Genomic DNA, 13,414 nt, shown 5'->3' on the forward strand with positions numbered 1-13,414 from the left:
AAGGAGCTGGATGGGGAATCTCCGGGATCTGCAAGGTGCTGGATGGGGAATGTGCTGGATCAGGAGGGGGCTGGATGGGGAATGTTCGGGATCAGGAGGGATCTGGATGGGGAATGTTCGGGATCAGGAGGGTGCTGGATGGGGAATGTGTGGGATCAGAAATGTGCTGGATCGGGAATGTGCGGGATCAGGAGGGTGCTGGATGGGGAATGTGCGGGATCAGGATGGTGCTGGATGGGAAATGTACGGGATCAGGAGAGTGCTGGATGGGGAATGTGCGGGATCAGCAAGGTGCTGGATGGGGAATGTGCGGGATCAGGAGGGTGCTGGATGGGGAATGTGCGGGATCAGGATGGTGCTCGATGGGGAATGTTCGGGATCAGAAGGGAGCTGGATGGGGAATGTGCGAGATCAGCAAGGTGCTGGATGAGGAATGTGCTGGATCAGCAAGGTGCTGGATGGGGAATGTACGGGATCAGCAAGGTGCTGGATCGGGAATGTGCGGGATCAGGAGGGTGCTGCATGGGGAATGTTCGGGATCAGGAGGGTGCTGGATGGGGAATGTGTGTGATCAGGAGGGTTCTGGATGGGGAACCTGTGGCAGTAGGAGGGTGCTGGATGGGGAATGTGCGGGATCAGGAGGGTGCAGGATGGGGAATGTGCTGGATCAGGAGGGTGCTGGATGGGGAATGTGCGGGATCAGGAGGGTGCTGGATGGGGAACGTGCGGGATCAGCGAGGTGCTGGATGGGGAATGTGCGGGATCAGCGAGGTGCTGGATGGGGAATGTGCGTGATTAGGAAAGTGCTGGATGGGGAATGTGCGGGGTCAGGAGGGTGCTGGATGGGGAATGTGCGGGATCAGCAAGGTGCAGGATGGTGAATGTGCGGGATGAGGAGGGTGCTGGATGGGGAATGTGCTGTGTCAGGAGGGTGCTGGATGGGGAATGTGTGGGATCAGGAAGGAGCTGGATGGGAAATGTGCGGGATCAGCAAGGTGCAGGATGGGGAATTTGCTGGATCAGGAGGGGGCTGGATGGGGAATGTGCGGGATCGGGAGGGTGCTGGATGGGGAATGTGCTGGATCAGGATGGTGCTGGGTGGGGAATGTGCGGGATCAGCAAGGTGTTGGATGGGGAATGTGCGGGATCAGGAAAATGCTGCATGGGAAATGTGCTGGATCAGGAGGGTGCTGGATGGGGAATGTGCTGGATCAGGAGGGTGCTGGATGGGAAATGTACGGGATCAGGAGGGTGCTGGATGGGGACTGTGCGGGATCAGGAGGGTGCTGGATGGGGAATGTGAGGGATCAGGAGGGTGCTGGATGGGGAATGTGCGGGATCAGGAGGGTGCTGGATGGGGAATGTGCGGGATCAGGAGGGTGCTGGATGGGGAATGTACGGGATCAGGAGGGTGCTGGATGGGGAATGTGCGGGATGAGGAAGAAGCTGGATGGGAAAAGTGCAGGATCAGCAATGTGCTGGATGGGGGATGTGTGGGATCAGGAGGGTGCTGGATGGGGAATGTGTGGCATCAGGAGGGTGCTGGATGGGGAATGTGCGGGATCAGGAGGGTGCTGGATAGGGAATGTGCGGGATCAGGAGTGTGCTGGATGGGGAATGTGCTGGATCAGGAGGGTGCAGGATGGGAAAAATGCGGGATCAGGAGGGTGCTGGATGGGGAATGTGCGGCATCAGGAGGGTGCTGGATGGGGAATGTGCGGGATCAGGAGGGTGCTGGATGGGGAATGTGCTGGATCAGGAGGGTGCTGGATAGGGAACGTGCGGGATCAGGAGTGTGCTGGATGGGGAATGTGCGCGATCAGCAAAGCACTGGATGGGGAACGTGTGGGATCAGGAGGGTGCTGGATGGGGAATCTGCTGGATCAGGAGGGTGCAGGATGGGGAATGTGCGGGATCAGGAGTGTGCTGGATTTGGAATGTGCGGGATCAGGAGGGTGCTGGATGGGATATGTGCGAGATCAGGAGGGTGCTGGAAGGGGAATGTGAGAGATAAGCAATGTTCTGGATGGGGATTGTGCGGGATCAGGAGAGTGCTGGATGGGGAATGTGCGGGATCAGCAAGGTGCTGGATGGGGAATGTGCTGGATCAAGAGGGTGCTGGATGGGGAATGTGCGGGATCAGGAGGGTGCTGGATGGGGAATGTGCGGGATCAGGAGGGTGCTGGATGGGGAAATTGCGGGATCAGGAGGGTGCTGGATGGGGAATGTGCGGGATCAGGAGGCTGCTGGATGGGGATTGTGCGGGGTCAGGAGGGTGCTGGATGGGGAATGTGCGGGATCAGGAGGCTGCTGGATGGGGATTGTGTGGGGTCAGGAGGGTGCTGGATGGGGAATGTGCTGGATCAAGAGGGTGCTGGATGGGGAATGTGCGGGATCAGGAGGGTGCTGGATGGGGAATGTGCGGGATCAGGAGGCTGCTGGATGGGGATTGTGCGGGGTCAGGAGGGTGCTGGATGGGGAATGTGCGGGATCAGCGAGGTGCTGGATGGTGAACGTGAGGGATCAGCGAGGTGCTGGATGGGGAATGTGTGGCATCAGGAGGGTGCTAGATAGGGAATGTGCGGGATCAGGAGGGTGCTGGATGGGGAATGTTCGGGGTGAGGAGGGTGCTGGATGGGGAATGTGCGTGATCGACAAAGTGTTGGATGGGGAATGTGCGGGATCAGGAGGGTGCTGGATGTGGAATGTGCTGGATCAGGAGGGTGCAGGATGGGGAATGTGCGGGATGAGGAGGGTGCTGGATGGGGAATGTGTGGGACCAGGAAGGAGCTGGATGGGAAATGTGCGGGATCAGGAAAGTGCTGGATGGGGAATGTGCTGGATCAGGAGGGTGCTGGATGGGGAATGTGCTGGATCAGGAGGGTGCTGGATGGGGAATGTGCGGGATCAAGAGGGTGCTGGATCGGGAATGTGCGGGATCAGGAGGGTGCTGCATGGGGAATGTGCGGGATCAGGAGGGTGCTGGATGGGAAATGTTCAGGATCAGGAGGGTGCTGGATGGGGAAAGTGCGGGATCAGGAGGGTGCTGGATGGGGAATGTGCGGGATCAGGAGGGTGCTGGATGGGGAATGTGCGGGATCAGGAGGGTGCTGGATGGGGAATGTGCGGGATCAGGAGGGTGCTGGATGGGGAATGTGTGGCATCAGGAGGGTGCTGGATGGGGAATGTGCGGGATCAGGAGGGTGCTGGATGGGGAATGTGCGGGATCAGGAGGGTGCTGGATGGGGAATGTGCGGGATCAGGAGGGTGCTGGATGGGGAATGTGCGGGATCAGGAGGGTGCTGGATGGGGAATGTGTGGCATCAGGAGGGTGCTGGATGGGGAATGTGCGGCATCAGGAGGGTGCTGGATGGGGAATGTGCGGGATCAGGAGGGTGCTGGATGGGGAATGTGCGGCATCAGGAGGGTGCTGGATGGGGAATGTGCTGGATCAGGAGGGTGCTGGATGGGGAATGTGTGGGATCAGGAAGGCGCTGGATGGGGAATGTGCGGGATCAGGAGGGGGCTGGATGGGGAATATGCGAGACCAGCAAAGTACTGGATGGGGAACGTGCGGGATCAGGAGGGTGCTGGATGGGGAATGTGTGGGATCAGGAAGGAGCTGAATGGGGAATGTGTGGGATCAGGAAGGAGCTGGATGGGGAATCTCCAGGATCCGGAAGGTGCTGGATGGGGAATGTGCTGGATCAGGAGGGGGCTGGATGGGGAATGTTTGGGATCAGGAGGGATCTGGATGGGGAATGTTCGGGATCAGGAGGGTGCTGGATGGGGAATGTGTTGGATCAGCAACGTGCTGGATTGGGAATGTGCTGGATCAGGAGTGTTCTGGATGGGGAATGTTCTGGATCAGGAGGATGCTGGATGGGGAATGTGCGGGATCAGGAGGGTGCTGAATGGGGAATGTGCGGGATCAGGAGGGTGCTGAATGGGGAATGTGCGGGATCAGGAGGGTGCTGGATGGTGAATGTGCGGAATCAGGAGGGTGCTGGATGGGGAATGTGCGGGATCAGGAGGGTGCTGAATGGGGAATGTGCGGGATTAAGAGGGTGCTGGATGGGGAATGTGTGGGATCAGAAATGTGCTGGATGGGGAATGTGCGGGAACAGGAGGGTGCTGAATGAGGAATGTGCAGGATCAGGAGGGTGCTGGAAGGGGAATGTGCGGGATCAGGAAGGAGCTGGATGGGGAATGTGCGGGATCAGGACGGTGCTGGATGGGGAATGTGCGGGATCAGCAAGTTGCTGAATGGGGAATGTGCGTGATCAGGAGGGTGCTGGATGGGGAATGTGCGGGATCAGCAAAGAGCTGGATGGGGAATGTACGGGATCAGGAGAGTGCTGGATTGGGAATGTGCGGAATCAGCAAGGTGCTGGATAGGGATTGTGCGGGATCAGCAAGGTGCTGGATGGGGAATGTGCGGGATCAGGAGGGTGCTGGATGGGGAAAGTGCGGGATCAGGAGGGTGCTGGATGGGGAATGTGCTGGTTCAGGAGGGTGCTGGATTGTGAATGTGCGGGATCAGGGGGGTGCTGGATGGGGAATGTGCGGGATCAGCAAGGTGCTGGATGGGGAACGTGCGAGATCAGGAGGGTGCAGGATGGGGAATGTGCGGGATCAGCAAGGTGCTGGATGGGGAATGTGCTGGATGGGGAATGTGCTGGATCAGGAGGGTGCTGGATGGGGAATGTGCGGCATCAGGAGGGTGCTGAATGAGGAATGTGCTGGATCAGGAAAGTGCTGGATGTGGAATGTGCGGGATAAGGAGGGAGCTGGATGGGGAATGTGCGGGATCAGGAAAGTGCTGGATGGGGAATGTGCTGGATCAGGAGGGTGCTGGATGGGGAATGTGCTGGATCAGGAGGGTGCTGGATGGGGAACGTGCTGGATCAGGAGGGTGCTGGATGGGGAATGTGCGTGATTAGGAAAGTGCTGGATGGGGAATGTGCTGGATCAGGAGGGTGCTGGATGGGGAATGTGCGGGATCAGGAGGGTGCTGGATGGGGAATGTGCGGGATCAGGAGGGTGCTGGATGGGGAATGTGCGGGATCAGGAGGGTGCTGGATGGGGAATGTGCGGGATCAGGAGGGTGCTGGATGGGGAATGTGCGGGATCAGGAGGGTGCTGGATGGGGAATCTGTGGGATCAGGAAAGTGCTGGATGGGGAATGTGCTGGATCAGGAGAGTGCTGGATGGGGAATGTGCGGGATCAGGAGGGTGCTGGATGGGGAATGTGCGGGATCAGGAGGGTGCTGGATGGGGAATGTGCGGGGTCAGGAGGGTGCTGGATGGGGAATGTGCTGGATCTGGAGGGTACTGGATGGGCAATGTGCGGGATCAGGAGGGTGCTGGATGGGGAATGTGCGGGATCAGGAGGGTGCTGGATGGGGAATGTGCGGGATCAGGAGAGTGCTGGATGGGGAATGTGCGGGATCAGGAGGGTGCTGGATGGGGAATGTGTGGGATGAGGAAGGAGCTGGATGGGAAATGTGCAGGATCAGCAAGGTGCTGGATGGGGATTGTGCGGGATCAGGAGGGTGCTGGATGGGGAATGTGCGGCATCAGGAGGGTGCTGGATGGGGAATGTGCTGGATCAGCAAGGTGCTGGATGGGGAATGTGCTGGATCAGGAGGGTGCTGGATGGGGAATGTGTGGGATCAGGAAGGAGCTGGATGGGGAATGTGCGGGACCAGCAAAGTACTGGATGGGGAACGTGCGGGATCAGGAGGGTGCTGGATGGGGAATGTGTGGGATCAGGAAGGAGCTGGATGGGGAATGTGTGGGATCAGGAAGGAGCTGGATGGGGAATCTCCAGGATCCGCAAGGTGCTGGATGGGGAATGTGGTGGATCAGGAGGGGGCTGGATGGGGAATGTTTGGGATCAGGAGGGATCTGGATGGGGAATGTTCGGGATCAGGAGGCTGCTGGATGGGGAATGCGTGGGATCAGATACGTGCTGGATGGGGAATGTGCTGGAGCAGGAGGGTTCTGGATGGGGAATGTTCTGGATCAGGAGGATGGTGGATGGGGAATGTGCGGGATCAGGATGGTGCTGAATGGGGAATGTGCGGGATCAGGAGGGTGCTGAATGGGGAATGTGCGGGATCAGGAGGGTGCTGGATGGTGAATGTGCGGGATCAGGAGGGTGCTGGATGGGGAATGTGCGGGATCAGGAGGGTGCTGAATGGGGAATGTGCGGGATTAGGAGGGTGCTGGATGGGGAATGTGTGGGATCAGAAATGTGCTGGATGGGGAATGTGCGGGAACAGGAGGGTGCTGAATGAGGAATGTGCAGGATTAGGAGGGTGCTGGAAGGGGAATGTGCGGGATCAGGAAGGAGCTGGATGGGGAATGTGCGGGATCAGGACGGTGCTGGATGGGGAATGTGCGGGATCAGCACGTTGCTGGATGGGGAATGTGCGTGATCAGGACGGTGCTGGATGGGGAATGTGCGGGATAAGCAAGGTGCTGGATCGGGAATGTGCGGGATCAGGAGGGTGCTGGATGGGGAATGTGCGGGATCAGGAGGGTGCTGGATGGGGAATTTGCGGGATCCGGAGCGAGCTGGATGGGGAATGTGCAGAATCAGCAAGGTGCTGTATGGGGAATGTGCGGGATCAGGAGGGTGCTGGATGGGGAATGTGTGGGATCAGGAGGGTGCTGGATGGGGAATGTGCTGGATCAGGAGGGTGCTGGATTGTGAATGTGCCGGATCAGGAGGGTGCTGGATGGGGAAAATGCGGGATCAGCAAGGTGCTGGATGGGGAACGTGCGTGATCAGGAGGGTGCTGGATGGGGAATGTGCAGGATCAGCAAGGTGCTGGATGGGGAATGTGCAGGATCAGCAAAGTGCTGGATGGGGAATGTGCTGGATCAGGAGGGTTCTGGATGGGGAATGTTCGGGATCAGGAGGGTGCTGGATGGGTAATGTGCGGGATCAGGACGGTGCTGGATTGTGAATGTGCGGGATCAGGAGGGTGCTGGATGGGGAATGTGCGGGATCAGGAGGGTGCTGGATGGGGAATGTGTGGGATCAGGAGGGTGCTGGATGGGGAATGTGCGGGATCAGGAGGGTGCTGGATGGGGAATGTGCTTGATCGGGAGGGTGCTAGATGGGGAATGTGCGGGATCAGGAGGGTGCTGGATGGGGAATGTGCGGGATCAGGAGGGTGCTGAATGGGGAATGTGTGGGATCAGAAAGGTGCTGGATGGGGAATGTGCGGGATCGGGAGGGTGCTTCATGGGGAATGTCCGGGATCAGGAGGGTGCTGGATGGGGAATGTGTGGGATCAGGAGGGTGCTGGATGGGGAATGTGCTGGATCAGGAGGGTGCTGGATTGTGAATGTGCCGGATCAGGAGGGTGCTGGATGGGGAAAATGCGGGATCAGCAAGGTGCTGGATGGGGAACGTGCGTGATCAGGAGGGTGCTGGATGGGGAATGTGCAGGATCAGCAAGGTGCTGGATGGGGAATGTGCAGGATCAGCAAAGTGCTGGATGGGGAATGTGCTGGATCAGGAGGGTTCTGGATGGGGAATGTTCGGGATCAGGAGGGTGCTGGATGGGTAATGTGCGGGATCAGGACGGTGCTGGATTGTGAATGTGCGGGATCAGGAGGGTGCTGGATGGGGAATGTGCGGGATCAGGAGGGTGCTGGATGGGGAATGTGTGGGATCAGGAGGGTGCTGGATGGGGAATGTGCGGGATCAGGAGGGTGCTGGATGGGGAATGTGCTTGATCGGGAGGGTGCTAGATGGGGAATGTGCGGGATCAGGAGGGTGCTGGATGGGGAATGTGCGGGATCAGGAGGGTGCTGAATGGGGAATGTGTGGGATCAGAAAGGTGCTGGATGGGGAATGTGCGTGATCGGGAGGGTGCTGGATGGGGAATGTGCGGGATCAGGAGGGTGCTGGATGGGGAATGTGTGGGATCAGAAAGGTGCTGGATGGGGAATGTGCGGGATCGGGAGGGTGCTGGATGGGGAATGTGCGTGATCGGGAGGTTGTTAGATGGGGAATGTGCGGGATCAGCAAGGAGCTGGATGGGGAAAGTGCGGGATCAGCAAGGTGCTGGATGGGGAATGTACGGGATCAGGAGAGTGCTGGATGGGGAATGCGCGGGATCAGGAGGGTGCTGGATGGGGAATGTGCGGGATCAGGAGGGTGCTGGTTGGGGAATGTGCGGGATCAGCAAGGTGCTGGATGGGGAATGTACGGGATCAGGAGAGTGCTGGATGGGGAATGCGCGGGATCAGGAGGGTGCTGGATGGGGAATGTGCGGGATCAGGAGGGTGCTGGATGGGGAATGTGCGGGATCAGGAGGGTGCTGGATGGGGAATGTTTGGGATCAGGAAGGTGCTGGATGGGGAATCTGCAGGATCAGCAAGGTGCTGGATGACGAATGTGCGGGATGAGCAAGGGGCTGGATGGGGAATGTGCGGGATCAGCAAGGTGCTGGATGTGGAATGATTGGGATCAGTAACGGGCTGGATGGGGAATGTGCGGGATCAGGAAGGTGCTGGATGAGGAATGTGCGGGATCAGGAAGGTGCTGGATCGGGAATGTGCGGGATCAGGCAGGTGCTGGATGGGGAATTTGCGGGATCAGGAAGGTGCTGGATGGGGAATGTGCGGGATCAGGAGGTTGCTGGATGGGGAATGTGCGGGATCCGGAGGGTGCTGGATGGGTAATGTGCAGGATCAGGAAGGAGCTGGATGGGGAATGTGCGGGATCAGCAAGGTGCTGGATGGGGAATGTGTCGTATCAGCAAGGGGCTGGATGGGGAATGTGCGGGATCAGCAAGGTGCTGGATGGGGAATGTGCTGGATCAGGAGGGTGCTGAATGGGGAAAGTTCGGGATCAGGAGGGTTCTGGAATGGGAATGTTCGGGATCAGGAGGGTGCCGGATGAGGAATGTGCAGGGTCAGCAAAGTGCTGGATTGGGAATGTGCGGGATCAGGAGGGTGCTGGATGGGGAATGTGCGGGATCAGGAGGGTGCTGGATGGGGAATGTGCGGGATCAGGAGGGTGATGGATGGGGAATGTGCGTGATCGGAAGGGTGCTAGATGGGGAATCTGCGGGATCAGGAGGGTGCTGGATGGGGAATGTGCGGGATCAGGAGGGTGCTGGATGGGGAATGTGTGGGATCAGGAAGGTGCTATATGGGAAATGTGCGGGATCAGCAAGGAGCTGAATGGGGAATGTGCGGGATCAGCAAGGTGCTGGATGGGGAATGTACGGGACCAGGTGTGTGCAGGATGGGGAATGTTCGGGATCAGGAGGGTGCTGGATGGGGAATTTGCTGGATCAGGAGGGTGCTGGATGGGGAATGTGCTGGATCAGGAGGGTGCTGGATGGGGAATGTGCTGGATCAGGAGGGTGCTGGATGGGGAATGTGCAGGATCAGGAAGGAGCTGGTTGGGGAATGTGCGGGATCAGCAAGGTGCTGGATGGGGAATGTGCGGTATCAGCAAGGGGCTGGATGGGGAATATGCGGGATCAGCAATGTGCAGGATGGGGAATGTGCTGGATCAGGAGGGTGCTGGATGGGGAATGTTTGGGATCAGGAGGGTTCTGGAATGGGAATGTTCGGGATCAGGAGGGTGCCGGATGGGGAATGTGCGGGATCAGCAAAGTGCTGGATGGGGAATGTGCTGGATCAGGAGGGTTCTAGATGGGGAATGTTCGGGATCAGGAGGGTGCTGGATGGGGAATGTGCGGCATCAGGAGGGTGCTGGATGGGGAATGTGTTGGACCAGGAGGGTGCTGGATGGGGAATGTGCGGGATCAGGAGGGTTTTGGATGGGGAATGTGCGGGATCAGGAGGCTGCTGGATGGGGAATGTGCTGGATCAGCAAGGGGCTGGATGGGTATTGTGCGGGATCAGGAGGGTGCTGGATGGGGAATGTCCGGGATCAGCAAGGTGCTGGAAGGGGAATGTGCTGGATCAGCAAGGGGCTGGATGGGGATTGTGCGGGATCAGGAGGGTGCTGGATGGGGAATGTGTGGGATCAGGAGGATGCTGGATGGGGAATGTGTGGGATCAGGAGGGTGCTGGATGGGGAATGTGCTGTAGCAGGAGGGTGCTGGATGGGGAATGTGCAGGATCAGGAAGGAGCTGGATGGGGAATGTGCGGGATCAGCAAGGTGCTGGATGGGGAATGTGCGGTATCAGCAAGGGGCTGGTTGGGGAATGTGCGGGATCAGCAAGGTACTGGATGGGGAATGTGCTGGATCAGGAGGGTTCTGGATGGGGAATGTTCGGGATCAGGAGTGTGCTGGATGGGGAATGTGCTGGATCAGGAGGGTGCTGGATGGGGAATGTTCGGGATCAGGAGGGTGCCGGATGGGGAATGTGCGGGATCAGCAAAGTGCTGGATGGGGAATGTGCTGGATCAGGAGGGTGCTGGATGGGGAATGTGCGGGATCAGGACGGTGCTGGATTGTGAATGTGCGGGATCAGGAGGGTGCTGGATGGGGAATGTGCATGATCAGGAGGGTGTTGGATGGGGAATGTGTGGGATCAGGAGGGTGATGGATGGGGAATGTGCGTGATCGGGAGGGTGCTAGATGGGGAATGTGCGGGATCAGGAGGGTGCTGGATGGGGAATGTGCGGGATCAGGAGGGTGCTGGATGGGGAATGTGTGGGATCAGAAAGGTGCTAGATGGGAAATGTGCGGGAACAGCAAGGAGCTGGGTGGGGAATGTGCGGGATCAGCAAGGTGCTGGATGGGGAATGTACGGGACCAGGAGGGTGCTGGATGAGGAATGTGCGGGATCAGCAAGGGGCTGGATGGGGAATGTGCGGGATCAGCAAGGTGCTGGATGGGGAATGTGCGGGATCAGGAGGGTGCTGGATGGGGAATGTGCAGGATCAGCAAGGTGCTGGATGGGGAATGTGCGGGATCAGGCAGGTGCTGGATGGGGAATGTGCGGGATCAGGAGGGTGCTGGATGGGGAATGTGCGGGATTAGGAAGGAGCTGGATGGGGAATGTGCGGGATGTGCAAAGTGCTGGATGGGGAATGTGCGGGATCAGGAGGGTGCTGGTTGGGGAATGTGCAGGATCAGGAAGGAGCTGGATGGGGAATGTGCGGGATTAGGAAGGTGCTGGATGGGGAATGTGCGGGATCAGGAGGGTGCTGAATGGGGAATGTGAGGGATCAGGAAGGAGCTGGATGGGGAATGTGTGGGATCAGCAAGGTGCTGGATGGGGAATGTGCAGGATTAGGAGGATGCTGGATGGGGAATGTGCGGGATTAGGAGTGTGCTGAATGGGGAATGTGCGGGATCGGCAAGGTGCTGGATGGGGAATGTGCGGGATTAGAAGGGTGCTGGATGGGGAATGTGTGGGTTCAGGAGGGTGCTGGATGAGGAATGTGCGGGATCAGGAATGTGCTGGATGAGGAATGTGCGGGATCAGGAATGTGCTGGATGGGGAATGTGCGGGATCAGCAAGGTGCTGGATCGGGAATGTGCAGGATCAGGCAGGTGCTGGATGGGGAATGTGCGGGATCAGGAAGGTACTGGATGGGGAATGTGCGGGATCAGGAGGCTGCTGGATGGGGAATGTGCAGGATCAGCAAGGTGCTGGATGGGGAATGTGCGGGATCAGGAGGGTGCTGGATGGGGAATGTGCGGGATTAGGAAGGAGCTGGATGGGGAACGTGCGGGATGTGCAAGGTGCTGGATGGGGAATGTGCGGGATCAGAAGGGTGCTGGTTGGGGAATGTGCAGGATCAGGAAGGAGCTGGATGGGGAATGTGCGGGATTAGGAAGGTGCTGGATGGGGAATGCCCGGGATCAGCAAAGTGCTGGATGGGGAATGTGCGGGGTCAGGTGGGTGCTGTATGGGGAATGTGCGGGATCAGGAAGGTGCTGGACATTACCTGTTGCTCTAGGTTTGGTCAGTGAAGAGTGTAAAGAAACAAAGGGAGTGATGGGAATGGGGCCCTGCGTCCGGGCTACACCTCCCAAGAAATCAGGAAAGATTGGACCCAAACTTATTGAAGGACAGAAAGTGAACATTTTTTTCACACTTTTGCAGTCGGGACCCTTCCATCCTTACAATGTGTACAAGGGGCTGGTTTAGCACAGTGGACTAAACAGCTGGCTTGTAATGCAGAACAAGGCCAGCAGCACGGTTCAATTCCCGTACCAGCCTCCCCAAACAGGCGCCGGAATGTGGCGACTAGGAGCTTTCCACAGTAATAGCGAATTTGTGACAATAAGCTATTATTATTATTATTATTATTAATAATCTGAGGTTACCATCAAAATTCTCATAATGTCCATAAGAGCCAACAGTTATATTACTCAAAATATTACAGAATAATTTGAATTTCATTTATTGTCACGTGTACTGAGGTACAGGGAATAATATTGGTCTGCGTACAGTACAGTCAGATTGTTCCATACATGAAAAAACATAGGACATGCATAGGAACATAATTTAGAACATAGAACATTACAGTGCAGTACAGGCCCTTTGGCCCTCGATGTTGCGCCGACATGTGAAGCCACTCTAAAGCCCATCTACACTATTCCCTTATCGTCCATATGTCTATCCAATGACCATTTGAATGCCCTTAACGTTGGCGAGTCCACTACTGTTGCAGGCAGGGCATTTCACACCCTTACTACTCTCTGAGTAAAGAACCTACCTCTGACATCCGTCTTATATCTATCTCCCCTCAATTTAAAGCTATGTCCCCTCGTGCTAGACATCTCCATCCGAGGAAGAAGGCTTTCACTGTCCACCCTATCCAATCCTCTGATCATCTTGTATGCCTCAATTAAGTCACCTCTTAACCTTCTTCTCTCTAACGAAAACAGCCGAAAACATATGCACGGGCATTGGGTGAGCATATGGAGTGTAGTACTACTCAGCAGAGAAGATGTGTGGAAAGGTCACTTCAGTCCTTAAAGAAGCTGTTTTTGAGTCTGTTCGTTCGTGTTCTCAGACTTTTGTATCTCTTGCCCGATGGAAGAAGTTGGAAGAGAGAATAAGCCGGGTGGGAAGGGTCTTTGATTATGCTGCCCGCTTTCCCCAGGCAGCAGGAGGTGTAGACAGAGTCAATGGATGGGAGGACTATTCCCTGACAGAATTGGTAAGGACATATTCAAAGAGTATCTAGCTGAGCATATTGTATTTTGGACTTCATAAATAGAGGTGTTGAGGACAAAAACAAGAAAGTTTTGCTGAGTATCTACAAAGTTCTGGTTTGGCTACAACTAAACTATTGTGTCCAGTACTGGTCATCACACTTTAGGAAGGTAGTGAGGGTCCTTGCGAGGCTGCAGAGGGGATTTACCAGAATGGTTCCAGGAAGGAAGGATTTTAGCAGCAAGGTTAGGATGGAGAAGCTGGGATTATTTGCTTGGTAGCAAAGGTGATT

The 13,414-nt window shown here is 57.0% G+C and overlaps 1 protein-coding gene across 1 annotated transcript in view; it reads right to left on the reverse strand.

The window, feature by feature from the left end:
• The window catches only part of LOC140403473 (pro-neuregulin-3, membrane-bound isoform-like), a 439,024-nt gene that overhangs the window by 163,474 nt on the left and 262,136 nt on the right, over positions 1-13,414 (reverse strand). The gene's annotated exons all lie outside the window — the stretch shown is intronic.

This window comes from Scyliorhinus torazame, chromosome 28, assembly GCF_047496885.1.
Source record: "Scyliorhinus torazame isolate Kashiwa2021f chromosome 28, sScyTor2.1, whole genome shotgun sequence".
Lineage (NCBI taxonomy): Eukaryota > Metazoa > Chordata > Chondrichthyes > Carcharhiniformes > Scyliorhinidae > Scyliorhinus > Scyliorhinus torazame.